Source organism: Sorex araneus, chromosome 4 (genome assembly GCF_027595985.1).
Source record: "Sorex araneus isolate mSorAra2 chromosome 4, mSorAra2.pri, whole genome shotgun sequence".
Classification (NCBI taxonomy): Eukaryota; Metazoa; Chordata; class Mammalia; order Eulipotyphla; family Soricidae; genus Sorex; species Sorex araneus.
In genome coordinates, this window is record NC_073305.1 from 124637417 (window position 1) to 124660103 (window position 22687).

General features: G+C 35.9%; 1 long non-coding RNA gene across 1 annotated transcript in view; it reads left to right on the forward strand.

Annotated features, from left to right (window-relative positions):
* Positions 1-266: 266 nt before the first annotated feature.
* Positions 267-22687, forward strand: part of LOC129404171 (uncharacterized) — a 64096-nt gene continuing 41675 nt past the window's right edge. The window contains exons 1-2 of the long non-coding RNA XR_008629706.1: positions 267-724; positions 8470-8599. This is a non-coding gene — a long non-coding RNA (uncharacterized LOC129404171). The remainder of the gene's footprint in view (positions 725-8469; positions 8600-22687) is intronic.

Genomic DNA, 22687 nt, shown 5'->3' on the forward strand with positions numbered 1-22687 from the left:
TAAAGTCATGCAGTTTTCTGCAATATGGATGAATCTGGAAGTATAACAGTGAATTAAACAAGCCGGAGGCAGAGGAACAGATTCAGAATGATCTCTCTCATATGTGGGATATAAAGAAACTTTACAGGGGAGTATCAACTGCCCATTGCAATTGAAAAAAAAAAAAAAGAGCAGGAATGGTCTTCTAGGGGAAGCTTGGTATTGGGGAGGGGTGAGGGGGAAAGTTAGGGATGGGAACACTGGGGCAATGGGGGAGGATAAAAGTGCCTTCCCCAGAGGCAGGCTGTGGGGTAGGAGGAAAACTTGGGACATTGATGGAGGATAGTAGGCACTGGTGAAAAGGTTGGAGTTGGTACAATTTACACCTGAAATTCAACCATAAATACCTTTGTAATTTTGCAATTCCCAGTGATTCTGTAGAAAATAAAACGGGAAAAAGTATTAAGAAGAAAAAAAGAATTAAGCAAGAGAGAGATTATGCCTAAAAATTGGTTGTGAGAGAATCAGTGTGCTAAAGTTGAGTGCATCTGACACTTGGGAGAATAAAATGAATCCAAATTTTGAGATTTTGTTGATTTTTGTTGCTGTTTGTTTGTTTGTTTTGGGGCCACACCCAGTGATGTTCAGGAGTTACTCTAGTCTCTGCACTCAGGAATCACTCCTGGTGGTGCTGAGGGGATGATATAGAATGCCAGAAATGGAACCAGGGTATGCTGCATACAAGGTAAGCACCTTACTGGCTCTACTATCAGTTTGGTCCAAATGTTTTCAGTATCAAACAGAGTAGTAAAACCACATTACCTGTGTTTATAAGTATCCAAAGAATGTTTTTGTATACTTTTTAAAACAATCTCTTTCGTTTCATCTTCTCCATACACATCTAATTCATTTCCCAGATGAGACAAGAATAATGCCAATGAATAAGAATGCGTGCCTATTCATTATATTCCAGGAGAAATATTTTTTAAAATGTCACACATATTTATATTCTGTCGTTCTAGAGTTATCCTAGACTAATGTTCCACTGTTTAGGTCACAGGGTCAGATATTTTTAATATAAGCTGATTTCAGCTGAAACTTTTTTTTTTCATGCAGGCTGCTACTTGTTCTTTTTGAATAAATGTCACTAACTGTGTCTAAACTACCTTTTGGTTTTCTGTTCATCCCCTTTTGTTTCTGGCTTTATTTTGCTTAAGCTGTGTGATTAAATGAGATTTGGATGATAATTTGAAATGATCAGTGTTATAACCTTGTCAAAATCAACTGGAATATATTTAGCAATTATTTAAATAAGCAATTCTACATAAGTAATTTCATCATTTCTTATTGTTATTTTTATTCACCAATTTATAAACAGTTCTGAATATATCCTGGTCCATTACAAAGTTGAACTCAGGTTTTCTGGTTTGCTTTATGTATCCATCCCCATGATTTCACCCTTTCCCTCTTTTTAAAAAAATATCTTTATCTTTTTCCTCTTAATAATATTGCCTCCTATGTTCCATTTCCATGCAAGTGCAATAATATTTCATTGTTGGCTTGATTTGGATTTCCCAAATAAGTAATAAGGAACACTTTTTCATGTCCCTCTTGGCCATCTTCGGAAAAGTGTCTTTTCATTTCCTTTCCAAGTTTTTGATAGTTTTTGTTGTTGGTCTTTGTGTGTTCTTTGTGTGTCTTGGATATTAAAACTTTATCTGGTGTGTTAAGTCTAAATATTTTCTCCTGCTCAGTTGTCTTTTAGTTTTAGCCAATGTTTCATTTGTTTTGTAACAACTCTTTAGTTAATGTCCCTTATACAATGTCTCAAACACATACTTGTATCTTTCCCCAAACCAGCTCCTTTATTTTATATCACTCAGGCTAAAGTTTCAGAGTTCCTATGCACTCCTCAATTCTCAGTCCTTGTTCAATGGTGTCTAACTCTACTGTGTTTCTATCTTCTCTTCAGGATTCTATCATGCTAGTATGAAGAGACTTCTTGCCAACTCACCAAAAAGTAGCTTTCTAAGAAATTCCTCCACACTTAATTTTTAAAATTATCATTCCTTTAAAATTTTCCTACATTTCTTATTTCTTATCATCCAAAAGTTTTTATCCCTAGCAAGTTCAGGGTATTCTCTTTCACATAACACTATCTGTGCATTATCAAGGCCAGTTTCATCTGAAAATTCCTTGATCAAAATCTATCTTTCCCCAAACCCATTTGTTGTTCATGAATTCATCTTCTTCCAGTAACAACTTTTTGGAGATGCTATATCTTCTTTTTCCTGGCCAGTGTTTTCTTTTCTTATGTGAAAATCACTCTTGCTTTTTCCAACAGTTCACGGATCTAATCATACTATAAATCCTTAGAGAGTGTTCTTTTTCAATTATAATTTAAGTAATAAAGTTACAGTAGTGTTCATGTTTATGGTATTGATGTGCAAAGTTACTGCACACCCCAGCAACCAAAGTGTCCAAGATCCCTGTTCCTCCCACTCCCAGGACTGTGTCACCTCAAGTCTGACATTCCTGACAACTATAGTTTCCCTTTTCTTCCTACCATGTTTTCCCAGTTCAATTTTAAGTTCATTACAAAATAGAGATGGTCTAATTATCTTTTCACTTCCAAAGCACAGCACTGAAGTTCCTTTATTCAATACTAAATAATAATTCTTTTTGAAGGGAACAACTACTTGAAGTTTATGTCTCCTTGCTGTTTGTCTTAGCATATGCTTTCCCAAATATAGTATAGAATTAAAATAAATCAAATTCTAAGCATCCTAGTCAACTGAATTAGATTGTATAATATGCCACTTTTCAAGGTGATGAGAAAATCAAATTCCTATAATCCTGGCTTACTTTTTAGGACTTGTGCTCGGCCATACTTTAGGAAACGAATTGTCTTTGTAAGTATAGCATAAAATAGTAGTGCTGATAAGTGTCCTAATTAGTATGTAAATTTTCAGTCACAGCCCAATCTGGTATAATTCTTAAATTATAAAAAAATGTCTCACATTTTACTTTGAGGCAAAATGGGAATATAGTTGTGAATTTGATACTGAATAAATCTGAGGTTTTCTTTTAATTTTTTTTAATTTTTAATTTAATTTAATTTATTTATTATTTGCTCTTTGGGTCACACCAGGCAATACACAGGTGTTACTCCTGGCTCTGCACTCAGGAATTACTCCTGGCCGTGCTCAGGGGACCATATGGGATGTTGGGAATCGAACCTGGGTTGGCCGAGTGCAAGGCAAATGCCCTATCTGCTGTGCTATCCCTCCAGCCCCCAAGTCTGAGTTTTATATGACTCTACTTTTGGTGAGGACAAAAGAACTAACTTTACGTGAAAGTGATTCTCAAAAATACCTTTGCTCAATGGACTAGGACCCGGGAACTTTAATTCCTTTCATTGGAGGGAGAGGGTATTTACAGCACTGCAAATTCCTGATTCACCCCTTGACTTCACACTTAGTTCAACTTGGAAATGCAATTGGTTTATTTTGTACAAATAAGCAAGAATGCTGGAAGAAACTAAATATCTTCATAAAACAAAACATTATGATACCAGAAACCCTTAGGAATAGCACTAATGCTTTTAAATGAAGGTTTTATTTGTCTCAGAGCTGCAAAAAGGAGTCACTAATGAGATGTCATTTAAATTCTAACACCTGTTTAATGGCAGTTTTTCTCTATCCCCAAAGAGTAACTGTTTATGAATGTTTGCAGTTTTCCAAGTGTATCTACAAGAATTGTTTTTTCATAAACAATGTGATGCCTTTTTCCTCATATGCTACAGTTACGCTACAACATATGAAAGAAATTGTTAGTTGTGGCATTTTTCTATCAGATACATTCTAAAGATAATATTGTTCCATATACAGAAGCTTAAAATTTTACAATTCACAAGTAAATATTTTATTTATATCACATGTAAATATTTCTGTTTTGCAGATTTATGTCTATGTGCTGATAAAAGAAAAATAAAATTTATAGTCATATTCTTCATTTAAATTTAGATAATGTGAAAGGGTATGCTGAAAACTGTTTATTCCTGTACTCTGTTATAAAGAAAAATATATTTATAAAAGAACATTCATGCCCATAGATTCTTAGGAGTTTCCAAAAAGGTATTTTGTTTTAAATTTCATTCTGAGGTGATAAATAAATGAAATAGCCCAAAATGGGACTACACCAATTTATGTGTGTGTTTCTATTGTGTGTGTAAGCAACTTTTAAATTTGTTAGTAGAACCTGCAGTAATTACTTGCCATTTCCAGTACAATTTCTCTAGAAAGTGAACAAGATCAGAAATACTCTAGCTAATATACTAAAAAAATTATGCTTGAAAATGTTTCTCTATAGTATATACCATATTTTACATATGTGATACTTTTATAGGTTATTTTAATGTTTAATTTTTTAAAAATAAAACTACTTGTGCTTTATTTAAAAGAGACATCTTAGTTTCTTTTGAGAGATTCAACTAAAATTTCTTTTAAGAAATAGACTGCTCTGGATATTTATCAAAATGTTGGCTTCTAGGGGAGCTGTAGATAACTTTTTAGAAATGTTTATGTTTAAATTTATGAGTCATCATTTGTTCTAGTCTCATTTTGTGAGAGTGTGACATAGAAATGTTTGTGTCATTTGTACCAGGAAACCAGTATCACACTTTGATAAAAGGTGAGAGTTTTTCTGTGGACTTAATATTCCTAAGAACTCTTGAATTTAAGCTGAATTCTTTAGGTTTACTACAAAAAGGAATGGCTAAATCATAAAATGCTCCAAGTGTAGACTTGAACAATTCTATAAAACCTAAATGTTCTGCACATTGAGGGAGAAAAAAGAAAATTGTTACAGATGTGATTGGATTTCCATTTATGCTTATGACTATTCTAAATTTCTTCCTCCTCATCCTTAGGTTTCCTTCCTCTTCATTCCTTAGGTTTCTCAGTGCCAAGTCATTTCTTTCTTTCCCCTCTCTGATAGACACCTTTCCCCATGAGATTCTTGCCAGTTTAAAGTGCTCTTTGAGCAAACAGAACTAAATTTTTTTCAGATTTTCATACCTATCCCCCCTTATTTCTCTCCATATGTGTTGTTATATGCATTTATATACACATGAAAGTGTATATACTTATACATATTACATATATATACACATACACATACACATACACATTTGTGTGCAACACCAAATCATTTGTAAAGTATCAATAACCTAATGGTTTATATAATTTTATATACATGTGGGATTTACATAATATTTAATCTGAGGGTTCTTTAATTACCTATTGCATTTATTGACAATCAGTTGACATATACCTTGTACTGAGCTAAAGGAAATAAGCATACTCCCTTTATTTTATCCTGTGCTCCTTACTGACTTATGAAAGCCAAATATCCATTCTGTATGGAGAGATGAATCAGCAATCCATATAATATCTATTCATCATACATATTTCACAAGGAGGATATTGTGGTGACTGCAAAGTTCTTACAAAAATAATATGGAAATCCGGAACTTGATGTGGAGTGTCAGAAAGCCTCTTACTATTATTTACCTTATCAGCTTTTGCTTTCTGAAATCAATGGAAGGGCATCAAGTTCAGCTAATCCATATTTCTGAGTATGAAATTGAATTTATAGTCTGTAGTATGTTGACTACCGCTCGCATTTAAGGCATAATTGATTTTTATTGAAAAGCCAGCAGGCACATCAAAAATTTCCACAAACCACAAGGATGTTAAATTTTACCCTGTTTAGATAATAGTGTGGCTTTATTTATCTTTTAAAATGGAGCTTTTATATTTATATCAGCAAATGCTATGGAAGTGTGACTGATACCTTATGAAACCATTAATCCATGGTTCTATAGAACTGTACTACACAAAAATATGCAACTTTGGATTTCTAAGGTAAACGTCTATGGCTGGCTTGTTTTAAGGATAAATGGAATAATAAATTTAGAACCACATCATGCCGTGTGGCAATGGTATCTTTACTTGAAACTACGCTTTACATCATGATTTCTTTTTCTCCAAATTTCTTCTGCATCTCATTTTATCTTCTGATTTATAAATTACATTTTTGTATATGGATTTATTGTTTATACAAGAGAAATATGAGTTCAATGGAGGAAAAGCTATTCTTTCAATTTTTAAGTAGTCAATATTAGCATGCATAATACTTCATTCAGTTTCACTGACAATCTGAACTGATATGCTAAATCCATTTATTTATTACTAAAAGTTATCAAAAGACTCTCAAGTACTCCTGCCTTAAGAAGCAACTGTGTAAACATGATTTCAAGTGCATTGTGCACTTTCAAAAGCAATATGTATATATATTCATATACATATATATATAAAAGAAAAAGATGCTAAGTACTCATTTTTGTTTTGTTTTGGGTTTTTTGCCTTCCTTTTTAACCTTATAGCAGCAGTTGTTTCTGAGAGGGCCAAATCACACCTTAAGGAGAATTTTGGGAATTGTGAGGGTATATTAGTTTTTACAAAAATCTAATGGTATCAATATTACCACTGTTTTGATTGGTGTCAAGAATAATAAATATGTGCAACTTGCAGAGGGACCCAGTACTTGAAAACTTGCCCTATCCTACAGGACTTTTGAGTGTTCTAATAGACACTCATATAAATGAAAAACCATTTCATTGTTATCTGTAGTTCACCCATCTGTTATACATTATTATAAAATACATTCACAGCTTATAGATACTGAATTTTCCAAAAATATGTGTAAATTCAAAGGAATTTAATATTGTAAACTTGACCATCTACTTGTTACTGACAGGAGCTTCATGTGCTATTTTTTTCAATTTTGCTTTAGTCACAGTGACTTACAGTATCTACTGTTTTGCTCAGTCAACAAAAACAGTTTTGTGTCAGTTTCCTGGTGCATTTACAAATTTGCAAAATTGTATAGGTTTCAGTGCTTGACTTTTTCATGCTTTCATTATATAGCAGTGCTCAAATATTTACATTTTGAAAATATGTTATTTTATTAAGAAATACTCTATACCTCTCTTATTTTTAGTTGGAATATTGTATTGATTTTTAAGAGATGTGCTTTAAGTAGTATAATAACTATGTTTTTTATTTCAGTATGGTAATTGGGTTACAAAATATTTTTTTATAAAAAGAGGCACTAAGTATAATAAGGTTGAGAACAATTGTCTTATGGCATCAAGGCATGAATGCATTAGTTGGACAAGTTTCAGTGATAAATTTAAATATTATTTTAATAGAATAATTATTTCCAATGAGGAAAATTTTATCTCAGGGATTTTTAGATATGTAGTGCTAAGCCCTTAGTATCTGCCTTCTTATGTGTATGGATGAAGTGTTCAAAACAATTTGTCATATGCACAGAAATACAAAAGATGAAACCTAAAGAGATTATACATTAGTCTCTTAAGAATAAAACTGATGGAGAGAAGCAGTATACCTTTCACACAGGCAGATATTTTCAAAGCATTGTGTGACAGGTACAGGGACAAATCCCGTTAATAAGTAAGAGGATTTGTGCTTGGCTCTGTCACATGCCACTTTGAAAATCTACCCTCAAACTGTCTATAAATTTTCATGCTCTTCCTTTGCTTCTTGCTTTCTCCAGAATATCTGACTTTCCTGTTGGTTTTAACCATTTCTCCTTACTTAATCTCTTCACATCTTTCAGTACTTTTTCAGAGGTTCTTGTATATATTGTGATTTTTGGCTACTTTGTCATTAACAAAATATTTGGTAAATACCAAAATATTTATTTGCATAAAGGAATATAGGAAGTAGAATAACATGTATCATGTTAGATTTTATTATATATTTATATATTAAAGTCTGTGATGTGTGACTATTAGACTATCTAGAAAAAAATAATTCTTAATTTCTTCTGATTGTGAATTAAAAAATAAATTGGGCATCCTAGACGTTTACCTAAAATAAATGGGTAATCCTAGAGGTAATTCTAGAGGTATCTTCATGCAAGTTAAAATCAAAACAAAACTTAATTTTAATGCCTAATAGTCACCCTCGATCTTTGTCCTTTGAAGATTGAATTTGGCGTTGAATATATCTTTGGCCTTGAATTTGTGTATTGTCATGTGTGAGTATGTAGTTTGTGGTAGAAAGAAGGATAGAATTAGTTGGGAGAACATCTTTTGGTCTCTAACAGTGCTATATGACGTTGCGCAGATATTTTTTATTTTGCAAAAGATAATTTGCTTTCTGGTAGAATATCTTCCATACTATTTTATTAAAACAAATGCATGGTAATTTTCTTTTTAAAGTATTTGACTTCAAATATGAATCTGGAAATTTTACTAGTATAAGTCAATTGCTTGAAATTTCAGTATAAAAAGTGTTTTACAGTAGGCAATTCTGAATAAAAATTGCTTCTACATGAAATATTTTCTAGAAGACTAGCAATAAACATCTTACACCATTTTCTTTTCTCATCTTTAAGTACAGAGCTAGACTGTCCTTCCATAGCACCCGACAGCTGGATGAAAAGTCAAAAACTAAGCTGATCTGCCAGATGGTGTGTCTACTCTAAATCTAACATCTGGATATTTTTTAAACATTTAGATGATTGGGTAAGTTTTTTACATTACATCTGCATGTTTTTGGCATTGTGTATGCTTATGTGTGTGTTTGTGTCTGTACATGTGTGTATGTGTATGTGTATAAAGAAAATATGACAAGGTGTTACCACTCAGATAAAATAAACCGAGCAAAAGAGCAATGGTCTCTGAATTTTTCTTTATTTCTCTCAACATATTAATCTCATCTCAAGGACCAATAAGCTCAAATTCAAATTATAGGACTTTTCTGGAAGTTACTAACAAGTATGAATGATAGGTAGATTTAACTGATTAATAGTAGTAGATACTTAGACAAAATTCATTGGGAAATATTAGCTACCTAAATTCAGTTTTGGCTTTAGGAACAGAAAAATGCGTGGTCTCATTTTCCAGTTTTGGGGGGACATTGGAGGATTTGGACCACATCACATGTTACTCGAGCATTACTTCTGGTTCTGTGCTATGGGATCACTCTTGGCAGAACCTCAGATAACATATGTAGTTCCAGGGATCAATTTAGGTTGTTTACAAGCAAGGTGAGCACTTTAACTCCTGTCCTACTTTTAAAGGACCACTATTAAAATAGTGTAATACAAAAATGTCCTAATTGCAGGTCTTCCCCTCTTTGATTTTGTATAATTCCCAGTAATGCATGAGTAGAAAAGGGAGAGAAAAAGAAAAAAAAACATCTGTTGAATAAATTGAGTTTAAAATATGCTACATAAAGTAATTTATATAATCTTTTAATTTAATTATCACAATTACTTTTGCAACAGAAAATATAAAATGAACTTTGCTTTACCATTGAATGGTTGGGTGTTTCCTACCTTTGACATACATATAGTAGCTATTTATGTGCTTTAGTTTTGTTATTTTTAATAATGCTCAATCTTATTTGTTAAAATTTTCAAGTACTATAGCAATACAATTTCATTAATATATTCATATAATATATAAGGTAATATATGTTAAGTGCAGCTATATTCACAGCATAAAACACATGGCTAGTACTCAATAAATGTTGTTTGACATTTTACAGATGAAAAAACAGACGTTTAAACACTTAATGGGGTCGGTTAACTAGAATGTCCCTAAAGGAGGGATTAAATTCATGTCTGTCGCCTTGCCTTATGCCATACTCTAATCATTTTGTTATTACTTATTTATAGAAACAATAATGTCCACAGTTTGTTGCTTTTATAAAAATCATCTAAAGATAGCATTTTGCAAGTTACATAGTAATTTCACATCTCATTATTTCTCATCCTTGAAGTGTTAACAAAATAAAAATAGATGAATTTGTAGAAATGATAATTTTAATGATATGTTGTCATTCACGTGAAGAATTAAAAGTACAAAACTGTACCTGCAATATGAATCCCCATGGCATTTTCTAGGTCTTATTAGCACTGCCACTAGTGCTAGAAGGTATAAGATCCAGGTCTATGAACCCACATGCCTTTATGCTTGAAACATATGATTTAATGTCATATAGTGTGAAATTTATTTGTGCAATAGGTTTCTGAGATGAACCAAACACAGACCACGTCCTTAAAAAGAACATCATATAACTTGCTGAAGGTGCAACAAATACACTCATATTGTTCTTTGGAAATAGTCACTATGGAATTGCTACTAAGAAAGACTTCAAAATATTTATGGAAAAAGTATTATGGAAAGGGTCTGTAAAAATGCATAGGATTTGGTGCAAAGCATAATGTGAAGGTGACTGGAAAGTCAGATACCAAATGGGGAAAAAAAAACATTTTGGTTAGCACATTGTCCTCTTATAGATAAGATTGACGCTACACATTTGGTTCACCCAAGTCAAGTAAGGCCATACTAAGGAATATAATATCTAGAGTATGTAAATGAGATAATTTTGAGATATTAGATTATGCCACAAAGGGGCAGCTGTTAGAAAAGATAAAGTTATCACCTTTGTATATAAGTGGATCAACATGGAAAGTATCATGATAAGTGAAATGAGTCAAAAAGAGAGACAGATATAGAAAGATTGCACTCATCTGTGGAATATAAAGTAACAGAATGGGAGAGTAGTAGAGATAAGTACCAGGAGGTTTGTTCCATGGCTTGGAAGATGGCCTCACATGCTGGAGGAAAAGGCAGCTCAGATAGAGAAGGGAACACCAGGTAAAGTGTGGTTGGAGGACCACCTCAGGATGGGAGATGCAGGCTGAAAGTAGACTATAGATCAAACATGATGGCCACTCAATATCTCTATTGCAAACCACAACACCTAAAAGGATAAAGAGAATAAAAGGGAATGCCCTGCCACAGAAGTTGGGTGGGTTAGTGGGGCATGGGGTGGGGGGTGAGAGGGTTACTAGGATAATCAAGTATGGAGAATGGGCACTGGTGGAGGGATGGGTACTCGAGCATTGTATGACTGAACACATGTACGAAAGTTTGTAAGTCTGTAACTGTACCTCACAGTGATTCACTAATAAAAAAAATGTAAAAATTTAAAAAAGGGTGGGGAAACAGCCCCAGAGAGTTTATATGCAAAGGTCATGACTTCATCTTTTCTAACAGCTGCATAGTATTCCATTGTGTAGATGTTAGAAAAGTTTCTTAAACCAGTCATCTGTGCTTGAGCATTTTTAAAATGAGTTTCATACAAATTTTAGAATTGTATGTTCTATGGTGGGTTGTTGGGCTAGCAGTGCTCATGGCTTACTCCTGGCTCTGTGTTCAGGGATCACTCCTGGTGGTTATCTGGGGACCTGAGGGCCTATGGCAGAACTAGGGCCTGCCACATGTAAGGCAAGGTCCTTAATCCTTGTACTACTATATGTTCAGCTTTTGTCTGTAATATTTCTTGGAAAAATGTCATCAATACGTCACCACCTATGACAATAGGTGGTGAATCTGTAGTTTAATTTTTAGGTAAGCTGGCCAATTTAATAATGTTCATTTTTCTGATTATTGAACATGGAATTGATTTATTTTTCTTTTTGTTTCCCCTAATTTTTATTTTGGATTTTGGAGCACTCCTAGCTGTGTTTGAGGTATATTCCACACTCTGCATTCAAGGATCACTTGTGATGGGCTTAGGAGACCATATGTGGCAAATTCCCTATCTGTTGTACTATTGCTCCAGTCCTGTTTCTTACCTTTCTTTCATTTTCTTTTTTCTTTTTTGGTTCTTGAGCCACACCTGGCAGGCCTCAGGGTTTATTCCTGGCTCTGTTTATGGGTCACTCCTGGTGAAACTAAGGGGACCATTAGAGGTCGACAAGGATGGAACCTGGGTCAGACATGAGCAAGAAAAGCACTCTTCCCACTGTACCTATAACTCTGATACATATATATTTTTCTTATTATTGAGTTTGATTGTGTGTGTGTGTGTGTGTGTGTGTGTGCGCGCGCCACATTCAATGGTGCTAAGGACATATTCTGGATTTTCGAGACTAGGGATTACTCCTGGCATTGCTGATGGAACTGATCTTTTGCAAAAACTGAACCTGGGTAGGACGTTTGCCTTGCATGTGGCCAACCCAGGTTCAATTCCTCCATCCCTCTCAAAGAGCCCAGCAAGCTACCAAGAATATTCCGTTCGCTCGGCAGAGCCTGGCAAGCTTCCTGTGGCATATTCGATATGCCAAAAACAGTAACAACAAGTCTCACAATAGAGACGTTACTAGTGCCAGCTTGAGCAAATCAATGAACAAACAGGATGACAGTGCTACAGTGCTACAAAGGGGCACAGAGAAATTATTCATTTAAGCATAGGTGAAGACAGATTATAATGGGAAGACAGACTCAGGTTCGCTGATGAATCAAAATACAAGTTAGAAATACGAAAGAAATATTCTCCTTGTATAAGTTTATTTCTAGGAAGACCAGTAGTTGTACTTGATTTCTTTTCTGAGTCTGTTTCCAAACTTTTTTTAGGTATTAATTTTTGTTAAATTATATACTGTGAATTATTAGAACTTCTTTGTAACAATATGTATAATGTAAATTAAAAGAATGATGGCAGTTTTAGGCAGCTGTTAATGAAAATATGTATTTTGAGAGAATTTCTCAGTCTAATTCTGGTATTGATTATTACTTTTCATTATATACTACAAAGTTATATAGTATGAGTGCATTGCTTTCCAGTATTAGATGGCCATGGAATCTTTTAAGTTTTTATCTATTAATTTCAGAATTGTTTTTTTTTGGGGGGTCAATAGAGGATAGAAGATTCCTAACAGCTCAGGTGATTGGGGTCGTTCATGGTTATTGGGTCCTAGAGATTCTCCACTAACAGGCCTGAAGATCATTGAGAGGACACAATGATGCTGTGCTGCTTAGGCCTTATGTGGCCATGACCATGTATTGGTGCTTAGGGGCTACTAGAATCATACCTGGCAGTATTTGGGAGACCTACTCTTTCCAAGGTCCACATTGGGCCATATTGAACTAGAGTCTCACTCATACTTTTCTATACATCCTACCCCTTTTACTGGTCCTGGTCCCTGATGTCAGATTTATGAAACATTATTTGAATTCTTTCACAATTTAGATTCCCTGCTGAAATTATAATAGAACCTGGCTCTCTGTCATAAACCATGCATGCATTGTAACTTTAGAAATTCAGGTAATACACAGTATGGGGTATTTCCCTGTATATTTTAAGAACCATGTAGAGGAGACAGACAAATGAAGCATGATTAAGCTTGGTTTTGGTGTTCAGAGATAGGAAAAAAAATGTCTCTCTACAAACCAAAAAGATCAGGTGCTTTACTTTTGGTAGAGGACCTTAGTGGTACCGAAATTCTTGAGTGAAAGGACTCAACCTCTCTTTGGAAAGCCCACTTCTTCATTTAGCAGGCATTTTTTGGATAGGGATATACATGGGTTGTGAAAAAGGGGGGCTTGACTGACTGAACAGTAAACATCATTAGTGTCTGGCGAAGGAGTGTAGAAGTCTTGCACAAAATGCCCATATTTCTATCATAGCAACTTTGAATTATCTCCCCGGAAAGGAAGAGTTTTAAAGAGACTCTTAAGTAAGATATGACACTCGTCAGAAGAAAATAAGAAAATTGTTCCAGATGGTTGAGATTGTGAGAGGAGGTGAGAAGGTCAGAGGCGACAATGACTGGAGAGAAAAAGAGTGGAGTGGTGATAATCCTCCAGGGCTTGGACAGGTAGTTCAGACTTCATCTGAATGACAATAAGATTCCAAGGAAGAAACTCAACAGAAAAAAAAAAGCTAACTTTTTAGTGTGTAAAGCCATATTTAACAAATAACATTCAGAATTGACTAAAAGAAGTTCTTAGAGTAGAAGTTCGGGATAAAATAGCAAAACACTTAATGAAAAAAGAAAGCCAAATGAAATGTGTGGTATTGTTTGGTGGTCCCTTTTTCCCCTTGGCCAATTCGTTATACCTGGATGCTGAATGTATTAACAGCTCCTTCTACTGTCTACTAGCAAGATGGAGATTGTGCAGTCAACACTGCCTGATTTAGTGTTAGCAATTTTAACCATCTTAGAGAAACACTGAAATGAGGCATATGCTTTTTTCATTAACTACTCTCAGACTTGGAAGCATGACAAGTTTTCAGTTTATTGGTTTTTAAAAAATCAAAATATATCTTCACAGAAACTGAAAGCATGTAGTTATTCTAAAACTAATCTGTATACTAATCTGCTAAAACAAAAGGGTTGTTCCTCTTTTTTGTTGTTTTTGGTCCTCACTAAATTGAAATTGCAAAAGAAAGATCAATGTGATTCAGCAGAACAAACAGGTCCTCCATGCACTCAGCGCAATAGTTGTATGCATATGTATTGCTATTCCTTGGTTTGTTCATCTTTAAAATTAATGATTGTGTTATAGTGGATTTGGGTGAAGTGGGGACACAGAGAGGTAGTCTCAAGAAGCCATTGCTTCTACCCTATTGCTCTACCCAACCTCAGTCACATAGGGAAATGCTCATGTCCCACCAGTTCCACATGGAAATTGTCAAGTTATGCCTGAAGTCCATTTGCTCTATAGGACAGGAAATTGATCCCCACCCTCTGAGTTCTTAGAAAGCTGTGGATTCAGGCTGGAGTGACGAATCTTTGCAGGAAAAAGAAAATAACTCCTAACTGTGTGACACATGAATTCAAGGAATGCTGCTGTTCCTCACAGAATATAATTTTAGAAGAAAGCAGAATAGTTTTATTGAAATGTGAGGGGAGAGAAAGATAGCTACATGTTCAAGAGAGAAGACAGGCTTCTCCATGGTGAGAAAAGCAGAGAACAGGTTTGGGCACAAGGTTATACACAACTTCTTCAGATTGTCTTGGCCTAGAGTTTTCTGCACATGTAAAAGTTAATCTGAGTGTTGTCCCAAGGAAATCCTTGGACTCTTGATGGTCCTTTTACATTTTTATTATCAACTTTATATTTTCCTCTTGCTTCTTTTCTGTGAAGGTACATGCATCTCTGGATACTGCCTCAGTTTCTGCATCTCCAAAGAGTTCAGGATTTGCATCTCAAAAGAATGTGTTGCTCATGTCTTCTGGGTGCTTCAGGGCTGGGCAACTTTTTTTTAGCGATATTAATTCCCCTCAAACACATTACAGGCCTCCCCACCCATCTATCTTCTTCTAACAATTTACGTTGTAAATTTGTTTTTAGGATTAAAGATCACTGTTTCACTGTATCACTGTCATTCCATTCTTCGTCAATTTATTGGAGTGGGCACCAGTTATGTCTCTATTTCTCTCAGCCCTGATATTTTAGCAGCCTCTCCTTACTCGTCTTTCCCAATGATCAGGGTCAGGGGAATGAGACCTATCGTTATTGTTTTTGGCATATCAAATACGCCACAAGTTGCTTGCCAAGCTCTGCCTGTGTGGGTGGGATACTCTTGGTAGATTGCTGGACAATCCGAGAGGTATGCATATACTGTCATCCTGTTGATCAATGATTTGCTGGAGTGGGCCCAGTAATGTCTCAATTCATCCTAGCCCTGAGATTTTGGCAGCCTTTCTTTACTCGTCCTTCCCAATGGTGCCACATTAGAGGCTCTTCAGGGTCAGGGGAATGAGACCCATCACTGTTACTTTATTTGGCACATAAATATGCCACAGGGAGCATGGCAGGCTCCCTCATCCACGCAGTAAACTCTTGGTGGCTTGTCAGGTTCCCCAAGAGGGAGAACTAGGGTATCAGAGGTCGCTTGGCCTCAAATGTGGCTGCAACTTCTCGAGCTTGGTTTTATATTCTCTGGATGTTGGCCGTTGATGGGATTACACATTGTTGGGGGCAGTTTCTGGATGTGACTGCCTAGCTACTAGAAAATGGGGAATCTGGGTGGACTTGGCCCCGGGTCCCGCATACCTGTGTTCCTCTGTTGGTTCCTTCATGCATAAAGCTCATTCGAACATGTGGAGAGTGGCCTTGAGCATGGCTGTGGCTGGGTTCCAGAGGTCTTCAACTGCCGGGACTCTTCTCGGAGTGAGGAGGGAAACTCAACCCACCCCCTCCGAGGGGTCCCCGTGAAGACAGCCAGGTGTGAGGGCAAGAGACTTTACATTGACTTCCAGGAGCTTGGTTTTATAGTCTCTGGGTGTTGGCCATCTTCCTGTTAGTGTTACAAGGTTAAAATTCTACTATTCTTCTTGGATTTTATGAATTGCTATAGAGAATACAGTTTAACAGCTCTTGAAAACTGCCATGGTATTATGAGCCAGTATGTTTTTATTTTAATTCTTGTTAATTTTTCTGAATAAACTAAAGCAGTGATTGATTTATATATATAGCTATGGATACATTTCTCTACTGAATAACTACGAAGGCAGTTTCCTTAAAGTCAGGATATAGTAGTATGGTTGTGTAATTTATGTTCCCAAATCAAGGCAGCTTTGTGAGCAAAAAGGGAGTTGTGGATGTCACATAGGAGCAGTAGGTACAAGATTGAACTATCTCAGGGAGATCTAACTGTTCTAGTAACAAGGGACAGTAGTAGAAGCACTGCTAACTGACTGCTCCAGTATCAGTGTAGTATGGAATAGTCAGGATTATGCAAAAATGATATAGTCCAAGTAGTAAGCATCAGATAGGGTAAGCTTTATGCTAGTCAGCAGCTGCAAGAATTGATAAATACCTCAGAAGTCACCTGACATTTTGTCCTGATACAAGTAATCTACCAACATGGCCACTTCTATCTGGCTCTCTCCAGCTGCAAGACAAACAGAATTCGACCTCAGTGATTTCCCCTGGGTTTGACAGCCTTGATCTTATGAGCCAGGCAGTGGTGCTTCCTGGAGAAGGAGGCAGACATTCCCTCTTGGTGCCCATAGCAATCCCATGCCAAAGGTTGTAGAGTGCACCTCTTTGAGGTTTTGTGAAAGACAAAAAGTGGCTTAGACTCCTAGAAAACTTGAAGTGTCAGTCCTTTGAACTCTCTGGATGATCCTTGTTGAAATCTACTTTCAAGGATAAAATTAGCCTTCTCTTGAACTCCCCACAGCTGCTTCTGCCAAAGATTAGGCCAAGACTCCTCATATCAGAGTGTTCCAAATTGCGATAAAGAAGAAAATTTCTTCTTGATCATCGCAACAGAAAAATTGGTTTCAAATAAGGGAAAGTGAAGTCTTAACTTTCACTTGGTTCTCTGCAGTCTATTTCTCCAGATGTTTGTTGTCTTTATTGTTAGAAATAATAACTCTAATGTGTAAAGTATTTTAAAGTTAAGATATTTTAATGTCTCATTTCTGTTTATATTTTTGTTTGGGGATCACATCCAGCAATGCTCTGGCTCTGTGCTCAGGGATCACTCGTGGCAGTGCTCAGGGGATCATATGTGGTACCCGGGATCCAGCTAGAGTTGGCTTCTTACAAATCAGGTGCTTTAATACCTGTACTATTTGTCCAGCCCCAGATTTTTATTTTCAAAACTACTTTTAATAATAACATTGATTTTTACCAGAATTTTAAGTGTCAACATTATCTTTTATAATTTTTGTAAATGTCTATAGGATAACATTAGTTTGTCCTTTCTCTCTTGCTACAAAGAGCTTAGGTTTTTCAGGTGATACCCATCACAGTGCTCCTGGAGCACCTCCCTTCCTCTGTGTTTATTGGAATGTAGCTCTAAACATTTTAGGACAACATTGGTATGCCCTGTTCCCCTTGCACTGGAAGCTTAGGTTTATCACAGTGCTCCTGAGACACTTCCATTCCACTATGTTTATCTATAAACTCCTCTCCATGCTTTCTTCCCCAACTGGTTTATCACCTTTTTCCTCTAATCAGACTGTTAACTTGTAAGGTCAGATTTCTCAGAAATCTATGATATTAAGGGCTGGAGTAATAGCACAGCAAGTAGGGAATTTGCCTTGCATGCGGCTGACCCAGGTTCGATTCCCAGCATCCCATATGGTCCCCTGAGCATCGCCAGGGGTAATTCTTGAGTGCAGAGCCAGGAGTGACCCCTGGGCATCACTGGGTGTGACCCAAAAAGCAAAAAAAAAAAAAGAAATCTATGATGTTAAGTGTATGAGTGAAATATTGCCTTTCTCCTCTCCTTATGTCATTTGAATAGTTTAGTTTAAAGCAATGTCCTTTTTGTATGGACAAAGGAAGACAGTTAATATTATGCTTTTATAACTCGGTGTTTAATTGGCTTAGAATATTATTCACTCCTGGGCTTCTTCTCTCTTGACTTAAGCCTCAGTTGCCCTTAGTTCCTAGCACTCCAAAAGCAGGGTCCCACGAGGGACTGAGTGGACCCAGGGCAAGCTGTGAGCTACCCTGGCATCGATATGAACCAGGCCAAAGTGCCACGATTCTTAACTATATATTAAGATCTTGATCTTGGACAAATGCTGTCTTGATCCAAAAGTAATGAGACTAGGACCTTGCTAGGGATAAGAAAGACAAATCTTGCCTGAGCACTAAAGTCTGAGATTGAGATGACCCCAGGAGAGCAATTATATAAGCTTAATGTATCTCTTACTGTGTCCATACAAAATGATTAATATTATGAATGTTTATATGTTTGTTGGACTAAGGAGAGGAGAAACACACTCATACTTAGAATTTCAGTCCTGGGAGAGTCATCCTGCTGAAAGAATCTGTTTTAGAAGCAGCATCCCCTGAGGGAAAGAACTTTAACCCTATTGATTGTGACCACACCTATGTGTAAGTCCCAAAGCTCATGCTTGGGGATTTAACTAGGCTGTAAGAGTGGGCTGGGGGATGGAGATCCAGATCCAGAGCCAGGAGAAGGAGAATGAGAGAGGCAGAAGGAAATTGATGAGAGATAGAGAAGGAGAATGAAGTAGCATGGGGGAAGGAGAAGCAGGACGAGAATCAGAGGAGAATGGAGATGGGATTGGAATAAACTGCAACTGAGACCGGCCAGCCTGGCCCGGCCCTCGTTCTGTTCCTTCTTTTGCCTGCCCATCGCCATCCACCTCCCCGGGGTGGGGAAAGCGGTGTGAGACTACCAAACTCAGGCTCAGGTGGCAGGAGAGAGATAGAGCGATGCTGCCCATTTTGTGTTCACACAGCTGTATATTTGAATATCTACAATTTACTGCCTTGCAAAGCACAAAACTTATTTGGTAAAGTTAAGGGAGAGTCTTTTATGAAATATAATTTTCTGATCCCCATAGATTTTCTTTATGCTTAGAAAACATAGCACTATTAAAAACTGTGCTTAGCACTGGGGGGAAAAAAAAGTGCAAGGATTAAGGTGCTTATTCTACATGTAGCCAATCTTGGCTTGATCCCTAGTACCGCATATGGTTAGCTCCCTGAACTCAGCCCAGAGTGATCCCTGAGTACAGAGCACCAGGAGTCAGCCCTGAGCACCATTTTCTATGGCTAGAAACGAAACAAAACAATTTTTTTGTGCTGGGAACACCAGAATTTTAAGGCAGGGTTTTCAACATTTCAAGGTATGCTGAGAACCATCAGGTGTGCCTGTCCAGCAAAAACAAAGACAAGCAGACAAAAACAACCTACACACTGTTTACTTAATCAGTGCAGATTATATAGAATAGACTATAAAACCACAGGTAAAGATCTACTAAATATATTATTACTCTTTAATATACTCCGTGACATACTGTAAGCAAAATGTCATAGGTATAACAGGCAGAAAAATGAGTTGCAACAAACTCAGATAATATATTAATATAATGGGTCCAATAATAAGCATGATTATAATCATATAGAAAATTATTCAATAAAATTTACTCAAATATAAAGCAATAATTTTGTTATATTTTACTTCACATAATTTTGTTAGCACTGTAGTACTGTCATCCAGTTATTCATCGATTTGCTCAAGTGGGCACCAGTAATGTTTCCATTGTGAGACTTGTTACTGTTTTTTGGCATATTGAATATGCCACAGGTAACTTGCCAAGCTCTCCCATGTGGGCGGGATACTCTTGGTAGCTTGCCAGACTCTCCAAGAGGGTCAGAGGAATCAAACCCAGGGTGGCTGCTTGCAAGGCAAATGCCCTACCCTCTGTGCTATCGCTCCAGTCCATAGTAACTATAAAATGTTTATTATTATTACCATACAATCATTTGTTGACAAGAGGAGTTCAGCATATAAAACTTTTATCCTATTCAACTGGATAGTTGATGCTTATTCAACCAGCCAGTTGAACAGTTTTCCCTGAAATTTCCAATTTTATATTGCCTATGTAATGTGTTTTGCTTCTCTTCACCATGTCATACCAAGTACACAGTGGTTTATATTTATTACTCTCTAGAAATACAAAGGAAAAACTGAAAAAAAAGAAGACTATGATTGATTGTACATTTAAATAAGTTTACTACAGATTGAGACAAATGTGCTAAGCATGTGTGTTTCAATCACTGTATCGTCACACAATCGAATAAACACACGTGTACAATACAATGTTTAATTGAGTGCAGCAAGTACATTTATTTTAGTGATTTCACCATTGCATGTCCAAGTAAATGCTGTGTTCATGTTGGGGGAGCTGAAGTTCTATACACATATGGAAGTTTTAAATCTTTTACTGACTTTGATAGGTCATAAAAACCCATATGTTTTTAAATGATTAAAAGGAAGTACATTTTATTTCACAAAATTTACTTTCAATGAATTTAAATAAATTTGAAAAAACACATATGGGTTATTAGCTCCCTGAGGATGAAAAAACAAACAAACAAACTTTAAAGTTCAAAACATTTCCTTCTTTTTAAAATGTCACTCTGATCTCACTGAGAATGAAACAGGACATTTCCTCTGTGCCTGGGCAGCTTTTCTATGACAATCTCATTTGGAAATTGCAGTTCCAACACTTTAGGCACCAAGCATCACACTCATTTTGCTTTTGGATTATTTGCATAGCTTCGGTCAAATTCAGTATCACCTTGTGCATGCATGCACATCTGAGGGCCAAATCTGGGCTATTAGGTCTAAAGACCCAAATGGAGCTTGCTAGATTCTTTCATGCTTCCTTCATGCTCTATTTGCATAGATGCTCTTTTTCAGAAGTGCTGCCATACACAGATTTCTGTGTCATTTTCATTAGTGCATCTTGGAAGGAAGGAAAAAGAAAACAAAAGCTAAATAGTAATGTGCACTTTACTGTGTCAGCTTCTCAACATCTGTTTCATTTTCCAGGTGTGATGGACAGGTTGTGATGAATGTTCAGTACTAAGGTATTGAGAAAGAAGTTTTCATGTAACAATTTTTACAATTCAATCCTTTTTCCTTAAATATACTGATTTTATACCACCAGGAGTGACCCTGAGCACAGAGCCAGAAGTAATCCTTGAGTACTCTCAGGTGGGGTCCCAAAACAAACAGGCAACAACAAAGAATAAACAAATATATAAATCATTGGCTTTAATTTTAATTCTTTCTTTAATATGGACTTTTAAATAATTCATGCTGTTAGCTTTTTTTTATATGGAGGGTTTGGTTGTTGGAACAATCTCTAATAGATTTGTTTTCCAGTCAGTATAGGGTGGTGATCTAAGAGGGGGTACTGCAAATGTAATTCCAATTAATAGTACTTGAGGAAACCACAGTTTTCTAAATATCTTTGAAAAATACATGCTAATCATATTAGCTAACTTGATTAAGTGCTTATCTGTGCTTTGTATTAATTGGCTTAAGGTTCTATTTTTTCTCCTACTTTACAGGTGAGGAAACAGTTTAAAATGCAAAATAACTTACTCATCTTTTCCTACTAATACTTACATAAAATTCATTAAGAAGTCCTATCACGAATTAACTTGGTTCACTTTTTTAAGCCCAATTTTTACTAAATGTATTGTGTAATAGAACACTTTGTGCAAGCTAGATCTTTTAACATCATACAACACACATTTAGAATACTCTAGACAAGGAACAAAAAAGTAAGTGAGATTTTCCACCTTTGTGATAGCAAAAATTATAAAACAAGATAATATTTTGGATAAGCTTGCTAGCCAATAGATATGACAAATCAAAAAGCCAAATTGGTTACATTTTGATGGTGATGACTTATTTTAAATGGTCATTTTCATATTTTTCTTATCACAGCAGATCATTGCTGGATAGTCCAAGATAGCACATTGAAAAGTGAACAATTACGTCAACCAACCATTCATGATGCCTTGAGACTCGGTTTTATTTTCACTGAACTTGACAAATTGGAAGGTGGTTTTTCTCTCAGACATTGTAATGTGTGTGCGTGTGCATGTGCGTGTGCGTGTGCGTGTGCGTGTGTGTGTGTGTGTGTGTGTCTGTGTCTGTGTTTTCCTTGGCTGTGCTGCTAATATTTTTTTAGGTTACATTTAACGGGATTTTATATTTTTATCATGATATACAAGTAATTTGTTCAAAGTAGAGGTAGTTCAAAGAATAGACAAATTCAACCACTGGTGAGGCTTCATGGCAAGAAAAGAAATCACTGTATTTGTCTTTAAATAAGTAGGGGGAGAAAAGTATCTTATCTCTTCTAGAGGACTCATTTCTCTTTTTTGTTCACACAACGAAGACTATATAATAAAACATACATGGATTTTGTCAATTTTACATCATTTATATAAAAGCAATATAGAAGAGCATAGCAGCCTAATGAACAATACTTAAAGATACATAATTTGTAT